This window comes from Carcharodon carcharias, chromosome 4 (genome assembly GCF_017639515.1).
Source record: "Carcharodon carcharias isolate sCarCar2 chromosome 4, sCarCar2.pri, whole genome shotgun sequence".
NCBI lineage: Eukaryota > Metazoa > Chordata > Chondrichthyes > Lamniformes > Lamnidae > Carcharodon > Carcharodon carcharias.
In genome coordinates this window covers 44,240,627-44,252,686 of record NC_054470.1, presented here as the reverse complement: position 1 = coordinate 44,252,686, position 12,060 = coordinate 44,240,627, and the positions used below count along the sequence as shown (strand labels likewise).

General features: G+C 42.7%; 1 protein-coding gene across 3 annotated transcripts in view; it reads left to right on the top strand.

The window, feature by feature from the left end:
* Window positions 1-12,060, top strand: part of cdc42se2 (CDC42 small effector 2) — a 216,559-nt gene that overhangs the window by 15,641 nt on the left and 188,858 nt on the right. Inside the window, exon 1 of one of the 3 annotated variants that reach the window (XM_041186683.1) lies at window positions 5,707-5,747. The exons of the other annotated variants lie outside the window; for them this stretch is intronic. The gene's annotated coding sequence lies outside the window, so the exon portion shown is untranslated. Of the gene's footprint in view, window positions 1-5,706; window positions 5,748-12,060 lie in introns of those variants that run through there. 3 annotated transcript variants of the gene reach the window in all.

Genomic DNA, 12,060 nt, shown 5'->3' with positions numbered 1-12,060 from the left:
TTGTAGTCTTCCTGCCCAGTCCACTAGGGCCAAATCTGCCCTCATGCCTATGTAGTTACCTTTGTTTAACTCCAGAACACTAGTGTGGGACTCAAGTTTCTCGCTCTCAAACTGAACTTGAAATTCTATCAAGCTATGATCACTCTTCCCTGGAGGATCTTTTACTATGAGAGCATTAATTAATCCCATCTCATTACATAAAACCAAATCCAGAATAGCCTGCTGCCTGGTTGGTTCCACAACATATTGCTCCAAGAAACAATCTCTACTACACTCTATGAACTCTCCCTTGAGGCTACCCTTGCCAATTTGATTAGTCCAGTCTATATGCATATTAAAATCACCCATGATTATTGCCGTGCCTTTCTTACATGCTCCCAGTATTTCCTGGTTTATACTGTACCCTACTGCTGAACTACTGTTTGGGGACCTATAGATAACTCCCACCAGAGACTTTTTTCCCTTGCTATTTCTTATTTCTACCCAGACTGACTCTACGTCTTGCTCTTCAGTGCCTATATCATTCCTCACTATAGCACTGATCTCTTCCTTTACTAACAAAACTACACCACCTCCTTTTCCTTCCTGCCTATCCTTCCGAAACACTGAGTGGCCTTGGATATTCAACACCCAAACCTGTTCTCCCTGTAACCTTGTCTCAGTAATCGCCACCAAATCATACCTATTTATCTCTGTTTGCGCTGTTAACTCGTTAGTTTTATTCCGAATGCTACGTGCATTCTGATACAAAGCCTTTAAGTTTGCCCTATTGTCAATTTTCCCTACTCTTATATGATTGTTTGGTGCAATATAGCATTCACACACTCTGTCCCTTCCTTTCACTTTTTGGTAACAATCAGCTTTGTCATTAACCTACCCTCTCCTTAAACTTTGATATTTGTATATTTCCATGCAACTGAACCTTCCCCCCCACAATTTCGTTTAAAGCCCTATCAACAACCCTAGTTATGCGATTTGCCAGGACACTGGTCCCACCATGATTCAAGTGGAGCCCGTCCGAATGGAATAGCTTCCTCCTTCCCCAATACTGGTGCCAATGTCCCATGAATTCGAACCCATTTCTCCCACATCAATCTTTGAGCCACGCATTTACCTCTTTAATCTTATTGACCCTATGCCAATTAGCTCATGGCTCAGGTAGTAATCCGGAGATTATTACTTTTTTGGTTCTGTTTTTTAATTTAGCCCCTAGTTGCTCATATTCCCTCAGCAGAACCTTTTTCCTCGTTCTACCTATATCGTTGGTACCTACGTGGACCACAACAGCTGGATCTTTCCCCATCAACTCCAAGTTCCTCTGCAGCTCAGATGAGATATCATTAACCCTGGCACCAGGTAGGCAACACAGCCTTCGGAACTCTCGATCCTGGCTACAGAGAACAGTATCTATTCCCCTAACTATACTATCCCCGATTACAACTACATTTCTCATTTCTCCCCCCACTTGAATGGCTATGGTCAGTTTGCTCGTCCTCCCTACAGTTCCCGCTCTCGTCCACACGGAACAAGAATCTCGAACCTGTTGGATAAGGTCAAGGGCTGAGGCTCCTGCAGCACTACTTCCTGGATCCCTCTACCTGCCTCACTCATAGTCATACCCTCCTGTCCCTGACCACTGGCTGAATTTAAGGTAGTTAATCTAAGGGGTGTGACTGTCTCCTGAAACACAGTGTCCAGGTAACTCTCCCCCTGCCTGATGTGTCGCAGTGTCCGAAGCTCAGATTCCAGCTCATCAACTCTGAGCTGGAGTTCCTCGAGCAACCAACATTTGCTACAGATGTGGTCACTAGGAACCACAATGGGGTCCACCAGCTCCCACATCATGCAGCTGCAACACATCGTCTGGCCCTGCATCTCTATTTTATTTAATTAGTTTTTCAATTTGTTTTTAAATTTCCTACTGGTCTTTAGTTTATCAATCTGTAATATATTTCTCCAATTTACCTTTAATCTAAAAGCAAGTTAGAATAGAGATTCAAAATACACTTTTTAAAATCAATTGGAACTCGCTCTCTCTGATGAATTGAAGCTGAAGTGTTAGACCTCTGATTCTGGGCCCCAGTAGTCACCTTTAACCTGAAATCAATTTAGATTAGGTAGTTCAAACTAGCCGATACTCACCAACCAATGAACTTAGGGTTTTCCTGTGATGTCACATTTATTTTCACTCGGCGACAGTAACTGCAGAGGACATTCTTCCCAGATTCTTAATTGCAGCCAGTTAATTAGTAACCGGGTGAACACACCAATGTTTCATTCTTGTGTCAGGTCATGACGTTGGACAAAAGCATTCTGTAAAATGGAAATAGAAGCAAGTTCAGTTTACAGTAAACTGAACATACTTCCACCCCCCCTTCCAAAAAAAAACTGGGGATTTACAGTAAATACTGGAAATCAAGCAAATCATATCTTTTGTTTTTTTGTTTTAACCCGATTAATCCTTTTTAAGTTGCAGGATGTCAAAGAGGGAAATGTTGACATTAATGAAAATTGTGGCTGTTTCATGCCAAAAAGGATTAACAATAGATATAAATCAGCAGATGAAACAAAGTGTTCTGAGATAATGGAAGATAAAGCTGAATGTTATCATACCGATTTTGGAGATTTTCCTAATTACATAGGAACACAGGAAATTCCTAAAACACACCTTGTTTCCATTCCTTGCTTAGTCTTTTTATTTCTGTTGAATTAAATATCGAATATATCTAATATCCTGGGGTTGCCATAAGATCTCGCAACACAGAATGAGGTTGTTCTGCCCATTGTGCTTGTGCTGGCTTTTTGAGGGAGGTACTAACTAAGTCAAGGCCACTGCTCTTTCCCATAGCCCTGTAAATTTTTCCTAAGTTATGTCTTTTTTTTGTTTAAAGAATAAACAATAACAGATCACTTTATAAAAGTGGGCCACAGGGTGCTCAATCAGAAGGACCCTTCTCTGCCCACCCCCGAACCCTCAGGAGGCCCCTAGGTTTTACTGGATGCTCTTCCCAAGTGAAGGAGGGCCCTCTGTTGCTGGTAGTATGACAGTGGCAGGGGGAAAAGACTCTTAAGTAGCCACATAAAGGCCTGAAATGGCATCTGGGCAGGAACACTTTCCCTGCTGCTGAGAGAATCCCATGGTGTCAGGAAGGTGATAGCACGCATTCCCCTCCTTCCTTTCTGATTCTATGCATGCCTCCAATGTTGCAACTTCATAATAAGAGTTGTATGGACTTGAAACGTTAACCTGTTTCTCTCTCCACCGATGATGCCAGACCTTCTGAGTTTTTCCAGCATTTTCTGTTTTTACTTCAGATTTCCAGCATCTACAGTATTTTGCTTTCATCTTTCTGGTCTGTATGGTTGAGCAGCATACCGGTAGTGCAGTAATATTACTGAGCCATCTAGGCAATCTGCCATTTTTAAAACTATTTGTCTTATACAGTTGATTCTCTATTAGAATGTTTTTGGGAAACATCTTAAGCATAAATTGAGAAAGGTAATTTAAATGATGTTGTTGTGTTAATGAAGAAGCCAAAAGCCTAAATGTTGTGTTTGAGGTATTGGTAACGTACAACGTTACCAGCATTGGAGAATCACAGAATTCTTACAGTGCAGAAGGAGGCCATTTGGCCCATCGTGTCTGCACCAGCTGTCAGAATGCGCATTTCATCTAGTGCCATTTTCCTGCCTTCTCCCCATAACCCTGCACATTGTTTCTTTTCAAATAATCATCTAATTCCCTCTATTCAACCTGCCTCCACCACACTCTCAGGCAGTGTATCCAAGACTCTAACAACTCACTGTGTGAAAATGTTTTTACTCATCTCAGTTTTGCTTCTTTTACCAATTACCTTAAATCTGTGCCCTCTGGTTTTCGATCCTTCCACCAGTAGGAACAGGTTCCCCCTCTACTATGTCCAGGTCCCTCGTGATTTTGAATACCTCAATCAAATCTCCTCAGAATTATTTGTACTGAGATGCATCTTCAAATAGAATGAGACTGGTTAAAAAAACACTTCAGTACTGAGCTGTGTACATTTTTCAGAGTGAGACACATGGGTAATATGGAATCCATGGCACTGAACTAGGCTGTTTGGCCCAACTGGCCTATGTTAGCGTTTATGCTCCATATGAACCTCTTGGTACCCTTCTTAATCTTTATCAGTGTATCCCTCTATTCCTTTCTCCCTGATGTGCTTATCTAACTTCCCCTTAAATGCACTTACGCTATTCACTTTAACTACTCTTTGTGTTAACGAGTTTCACATTCCAACCAACCCCTGTGTAAAGACGTTTCTCTTGAATTCCTTATTAGATTAATTAGTGACTATCTTGTGTTTATAGAGAAGGTTGTGGTGTAGTGGTGATGTCACAAAACTAGTAATCTAGAGGTCCAGGTTAATTGTTTGGGGATAAAAGCAAAATACTGCAGATGCTAGAAATCTAGAACAAAGACAAAAATACCTAGAAAAACTCAGCAGGTCTGACAGCATCTGCGGAGAGGGATACAGTTAACGTTTCGAGTCTGTGGACATGTGTTCAAACCCCATCACGGCAGCTGGTGGAATTTAAATTCAATTAATAAACCTGGAATATAAAGTTAGTTTCAGTAATGGTGATGATGACAAATATCGTCTAATGTCCTTCAGAGAAGGAGATCTGCCATCTTTACCTAGTCTGGCCGACATGTGACTCCAGACCCTCTGAAATGGCCCAGCAAGCCACTCAGTTCAAGGCAGTTAGGGATGGGCAACAAATGCTGATCATGCCAGTGATGCCCACATTCCATGAAAGGATAAAAATTATGACCTCTACTTTTGGACTCATTCACAAGTGCCTGTGTGTCTACGCCGACTATCAAACCTGCTCTAGATGAGAAAAACTTGATAAATCTATCAAGGATATGATTAAAGAAAGTAAACAAAGATTGTTATCAAGGTCAGTATTCTGCTGTAGAAGGGCAGTTTATTATTGGTTTAATCATTTGCTGAGAAGGTTATCTTATGTTCAATTTAGAAATAAAATAACAGAGGTATAATTAAAATCCTGGTAAGTGTTGAGGCCAATGTTGTTGTTCCTCCTTTGTCATTGCAGTTTCTGCTGGTCAGCTATTGTTCTTAAACATTTTCAGAGAAAGTCCATTTTCAGCCTTTGGCCATCAATGCTTACAAGATGGTTTCCCAGTTTGCCATCTGCTTTATTTTTTCCAAGTGAAGGGGAACAACTGTGAGGAACAAGCAGATGGAGAATCCCAGTCTTATATATAAAAAAAGCAAGCCACCTACCCTGCTGATCACGACCATGTGTGCATATGAAGAGAGGTAGAGCCTAATTAAAGCCGGAAATGGCTGTTTGTGTGACTGATGGCCAAGATTAAACCTGTCTAATTATTCAGCAGGCACAAGGAAATGGTTCAAGCAAGAAGTTTCCAGAAAACTAATGTAAGAGTACTCAACGTGAGGTGGGGGAAATCCAATGTTTTACAGGAAGAATTACTGCCCGCAGAATATCAGTTAGCAAAGTTACTGTTTTGGCAGTCATGTGTGAAGTGTTTTGTAAAGAAGTGCATATTGGAGACAAGCTATTAGTGTGCTGTTTTTGCGTGGATCAGCAAGTTATAAACTACATGTTATATTTGAGCTGATGGTAGCTGCACCTTGATTGTGACACCTTCACTGTTCACAGGAGGTTTGGCTATGATTGAACAGCAGACATCATTTGGCTCCAAACTAGCCTAATTCCTTGTGAGTACTTGACAACAACTTGACGTTTGTTAGACTGTTATTGAAAATGTGTTTTGGATATGCTGCAACCAAGCAAGAATTCAGGCTTGTTACTTACCTGAAAGGCGAGAAGCTTTGAAATTGGTAATAAAATCTATGGATTCAGTTGTTTCATATTAAAAGAACCCAAGGGCTCATTTGCAAACTACATTAATGTTCAGGGAAAAGTGTTCCCAAAGTGATGACCTTAGGATGGAGAATTTTTAAATAGTAACTTTTGATTTTTGGGGATCCCAACTTTGGGCATCTGTTTGAGGATTAGGTGGTGAGGTTACTTCACACACAGCCTGTTGTTTCTGGGAACCACACGGAGCCATTGAAAACTGGTGATGTTTCTGACAGCTGGAAAATTTCTAAACAAAATCAGTTTAGTAATCTCAATTTGACTCCTGATGGGGATCTGTGTCCACAGTAAAAGAAATTTGGCCATTACGTGCCACTAAGTGGCATAATAAATAGGCAAAACTGGAGAATTCATACTGTTGAGATGGGACAGTAATGGTAAAAGAAAAACTGAAAATATTTGAAATGTGAAATGAAAGCAGAAATGCTGAAAAGACATGGCGTGGTGCGGGGCCTAGTTAAGGTTTCTGGTGTAACTATTTGTTGGAAGTCAAAAGGAGTCATTTTCACTTTCAGCATGGAGGGAAAACAACCACATACTGGACTGGCCTCAAATTCTCCACCTACCCCACCCCACCCCATTGACTCCATTGGGAAGGAAATTTGAGGGGAGTCTATACTGGGCAGACAATCCACAATTGTTAGCTTCACATCTGCAACAAAGGTAAAAATTACTTGGAGTTTTCCATTCATGGAGGTGGGTGTTGCTGGGAGGACTAGCATTGGTTGCCCATCCCAAATTTCCCTCAAGAAGATAGTGGTGAACTGCCATTTTAAACCCCACGCAGTCCATGTAATGTAGGTACACCTGCAGTGCTCTTGGAGAGGGCTCTCCAGGAAATTAACCCAGCAACAGAGCAGGATCATTAAAACATAATTAAATATGATTGTTGCTGATAGGCTAGCCTATCTCTTTCAGGCTGATGCTTTGGTACTCCTTATGAGGAAGGGTTTAAATAGGTCAATCCTGCAATCTTTTCGACTTCTTCAGAGTAGTATTAATCATTCATCCTTTGTAAATCCATAGCTCCTGTTGATGGGGAGAAAATTTCCCGATTTGAGCTACCCGCTTCAGTAGCGAAAATACGGTTCCTAGAGTCATTACGAGCTAGAAGGAGGCCATTAAGCCCATGCTGGCTCTCTAGAGCAACCCAGTCTGTCTCGTTCCCCCACACTCTCCCTTTAGTCCTGCAAGTTTACTCCTTCAAGTGCCCATGGAATTTCCTGTTGAAATCATTGATCATCTCTGCTTCCACCACCTTCGTAGGTAGTGAGTTCCAGTCATTAGCACTTGTTGCGTAAAAAAGTTCTTCCTCACATCCGCTTTGCATCTGTTGCCCAAAACTGTAAACCTGTGTCCTCTAGACCTTCTACCACCAGCTGATGGGAACAGCTTTTGTTTGTTTACTTTATCCAAACCTGTCATAATCTTGTTCACGTCTTTCAAACCTCCTCTCAACCTCCTATGCTCCAGGAAGAACACTCACAGCTTCTCCAACATAACTTTGTAGCAAAATTCCCTCATCCTTGGAACCAGCCTGGTAATCTTCTCCACACCCTCTCAAGGACCCTCACATCCTTCCTAAAGTGTTGTGACTGGAACTGGATGTAATACTCTAGTTGTGGCCTAAGGTTCAGCATAAGTTCTGACTGGTGTATAGGCATATTACTGAGCACCGATATCAGAATTGCTCAATCCTAAAAGCTTCCTGTTCTCTGCTTTTGTCACATGATGTGTTAATCCTTCTAACTAAATAACCTAATTAGGTGTAATGCCCTTTCTCCACTGTTCACCACAACTTTCAAGCCTCCCACAATAATAGGAAAATTACTATACTGGCTGGCATAACTCGAAGGTTGTAAAGTTCACTTTATATCATTTTATTTATTTTTTCCTTAACTAATGTTCAAATTTCAAAGACTGGACCAAATAAAATTAATATTTCACCAATAGGCTCGTACTCACCTTAATAGGTATGGTATGCAGTCAGTATATTTCTTTAATATTTATTGATTCATGTTAATATTGCTTCTGCCATTTAACTAGCTCCCATTTTCCATTCAAGCATTCCGTCTCTTTTTGTGTTTCACAGCTCCTTCTCCCTTGTTCTTTTTAAAATATTGCCCATCTGTAATATTTTCCAGTTTTAACAAAGGGTCCACATCTGAAAAGTTAACTTGTCTGTTCTGTCCACAGATTCTGACTGGCCTGCTGAGTGTTTCCAGAATGTTCTATTTTTGATTTCAGCATCTGCAGTGGTTTTTGCTTAGAATGATAAGATCAGACAACTGCCAGCAACAGTTCAGCATGTTATATCCTGTACTAATTACGCAATGATGGTTTTGCTAATAGATTTGTGTGTATTGGGCTCTTGCCTCTCCCTGCTCCTGATTCAGCATGTTGTGACCAGAACTTTTTCTACCTCCCTCTTGACCATTTTTTCTGTCTCTCCTTCTCGACCGCTTTCTGTCTTTCGCAAACACTTCCCCTTTCCCCCATGTTATGGTCTGTTTTGCTGTACACATGTAGTTATTTTGTGCTAGTCCTTATCAAATCTCCTTTCCGGTTGACATTTTAAAGTTGATAACCCTGATGGCCATTTTCTGTACCTGTTGCCGTTGCTGTGGTGGGGATGGGGAGGCCTTTGCATGTTTATGGTCAGCTGGCAACTTTGTACATATATTTTTTTTAAAAGGCCAACCAGGAAGGCCGTGCAGGAGTCTTCAGAGTGCCTCTCGCTCTCCAGCGAGTACTTAGTTCTGAATACAGCTGAGAATGATGACTCCTTTGAGCAGTGCTGCCAGGGCCAAGTATACAGCATGATGGGTGGCTCAGCTGTACAAGGGGGCAGGAAGAAAATTGGGAGAGCAGTCATGATCGGGGATTCTGTAGTTGGGGGAACAGACAGATGATTGTGTGGCCACAGACCTGAAGCCAGGATGGCATGTTGCCTCCCTGGCGCTAGGAGCAAGGATGTTACTGAATGGCAGGAGAGACCTCTGAACGGGGGAGAGTGAACAGCCAGGTGAAGGGTCCATAATGCTACCAATAACATAGATGGAAAGAGGGTCGAGATCTGAGTTCAGTGGGCTAGAAAAAAGACTAGCAAACACAACCTCAGAGGTAGTAATCTCCTGATTACTCCTGGTGGCATGCACTGGTGAGTATAGAAATAGGAAGATAGAGCAGATGAATGCATGGGTGGAGAGAGAGTGCAGGAGGGAGAACTTTACATTCCTGAGACACTGGAACCTGTTCTGAGGGATGTGGGACCTATACAGGCCAGACAATGTGCACCTAAACATAACTGGGACCAATGTCCTTGCGGGGCAATTTGCTGATGCTTTTTTGGGAGAGTTTAACTATGTTTGTAGGGATGTGAGAACGAGGATGCAGTATTAGAAAGGTGTGCAGTAAGAAATAAGGTGGTGAAAGAGCGATAAGGTCTAAATTAGGTTTACAGTGCATGTACATAAACACACAAAACGTGATAAATAAGGTTGGTGAGCTGCAGGTGGAAATAGCCATATGGCAAGATGATGTTATGGTGAGAACAGAGACCTGGCTCAAAAAGGAACAGACTGGGTACTAAATATTCTTGGATTTAGAAAAGATAGGGAAGGAAAGAAAGGAGGAGGGGTGGCTGTATTTTTTGTTTATTCTTCCATGGGATGTGAGCATCACTGTCAAGGCCAGTATTTGGAAGGTGCTGTCAAAGAAGCCTTGGTGATGTGCTGCAGTGCATCTTGTAGGTGGTACACACTGCTGCCACTGTGCAAAGGTAGAGGGAACAAATATTTAAGGTGGTAGATGGGGTGCCAGTCAAGCAGGCTGCTTTATCCTGGATGGTGTCAAGCTTATTGAGTGTTGTTGGAGCTGCACTCACACAGGCAAGTGGAGAGTATTCCATCGCAGTTCTGATTTGTGCTATGTAGATGGTGGACGGGCTTTGGGGAGTTAGGAGATAGTTATTCACTGCAGAATTCCCAGCCTCTGACCTGCTCTTGTAGCCACAGTGTTTATATGCTTACTCCTATTAAGTTTTCTGGTCAATGGTAACCCCCTAGGATATTTATGGTGGGGGATTCGTGATGGTCGGTGATGCCATTGAATGTAAAGGGGAGATGATTAATTTCTGTCTTGTTGGAAATGGTCATTGCCTAGCACAAGTGGTGTGAATGTTACTTTCCACTTAGCGGTCAAAGCCTGAATATTGTCCAGGTCTTGCTGCATATCGACATGGACTGCTTCAGCATCTGAGGAGTCACGAATGGTGCTGAACATCATGCACTTATCAGCGAACATCCCCACTTCTGACCTTATGATGTGTGGAAGGTCATTGATGAAGCAGCTGAAGACTTTTGGGCTAAGGACACGATCTGAGGAACTCCTGCAGTGATGTCCTTAGGCAGAGGTGATTGGCCTCCAACAACCACAACCATCTTCCTTTGTTCGGGGTATAACCGCAGCCAATGGAGAACTCTTCCTCTGATTTCCATTGACTTCAATTTTACTAGGGCTTCTTGACGCCATATTCGGTCAAATGCTACCTTGATGTCAACGGCAATTACTCTCAATTCACCTTGAGTTCTGCCTTTTGTCCATGTTTATACCAAAATCTGGAGCCAAGTGGCCATTGCAGAACCCAAACTGGGCATCAGTGAGTCAGTTTATTGCTGTGCAAGTGCTGCTTGATAGCACTATTGAGAACACCTTCCATCACTTTGCTAATGATCAAGAGTAATTGGCTGGATTGGATTTGTCCTGTTATTGTGAACAGGATATATTTGGGCAACTTTCCACATTTTGTTGGGTCAATGCCAGTGTTATAGCTGTACTGGAACAGCTTGGCTAGGAGCAAGACTTGTTCTGGAGCACAAGTCTTCAGTAGTACTGTTGGGTTGTTGGCCCATAACCTTTGCTGTATCTGGTGCATTCAGCTGTTTCTTGATATTGTGTGGAGTGAATGAAGTTGGCTGAAGGCTGGCATCTGTGGTGCTGGGGACCTCAGGAGGAAGCCAAGATGGATCATCCATTTGTCACTTCTGGCTGAAAATGATTGCAAATACTTCAGCTTTGTCTTTTGCCCTGATCCTCTGGGCTCCACAAGTATCAGGATGAGGATACTTCTGGAGCCGCCTCCTCCAATTAGTTGTTTAATTGTCCACCACTATTCACAATTGGATGTAGCAGGACTGCAGAGCTTAGATCTGATCCATTGATTGTGGGATTGCTTAGCTCTGTCTATCGCATGCGGCTTCTGCTGTTTGGCATGCAAGTAGACCTGTGTTGTAGCTTCACCGAGTTGAGACCTTATTTTTAGGTATGCCTGTTGCTGCTCCTGCACTATTCATTGAGCCACGGTGGTAGTGCCACACAACACGATGGATGGTATCCTCATTGTGAAGACAGGACTTAATCTCTACAAGGACTATGTGGTGGTCATTCTTGCCAATGCTGTCATAGACAATCTGTGATCGGAAGCTTGATGAGGGTGAGGCCATTAAGTTTTTCCCTCGTGTTGGTTTCCTCACGATCTACTGCAGGCTCAATCTGGCTGGTATGTCCTCAAAGACTCTGTCAGCTTGGTCAGTAACGGCGCCACTGCTTGTCATTGAAGTCTCCCAGTCAGAGTACATTCTGTGGCCATGCTATCCTCCGTGCTTCTTCCAAGTGGTGTTCAACATGGAGGAGTACTGATTCATCATCTGAGGGAGGGCGGTAACTGGTAATTAGCGGGAGGCTTCCTTGTCCAGATTTGATCTGATGCCATGAGACTTCATGGGGTGAGGAGTAAATACAGGAGGCTGCCAGGGCAACTTTCTCCCAACTGTGAATCACTGTGCTGTCACAGCTGCTGGGTCTGTCAACTGGTGGGACAAGACATACTGAGGGATGGTGATGGAGGCATCTTGGACATAGTCACTGAATCATACCTTACATACAATGTCAGACTGTTGCTAGTCTAGTTTGTGGGACAGTGCTCCCAATTTAAGGAGGACTTTGCAGGGTCAACTAGTCAGGATGTGCCGTTGTTGATTCTGGTGCCAAAGTTTGTGTCGGGTGTTCTGTCCGGTTTTATTCCTTTTTGAGTCATCGGTTGTAGTTTGGTATAACTGAGTGGCTTGTTAGGCTGTTGCAGAGGGCAGT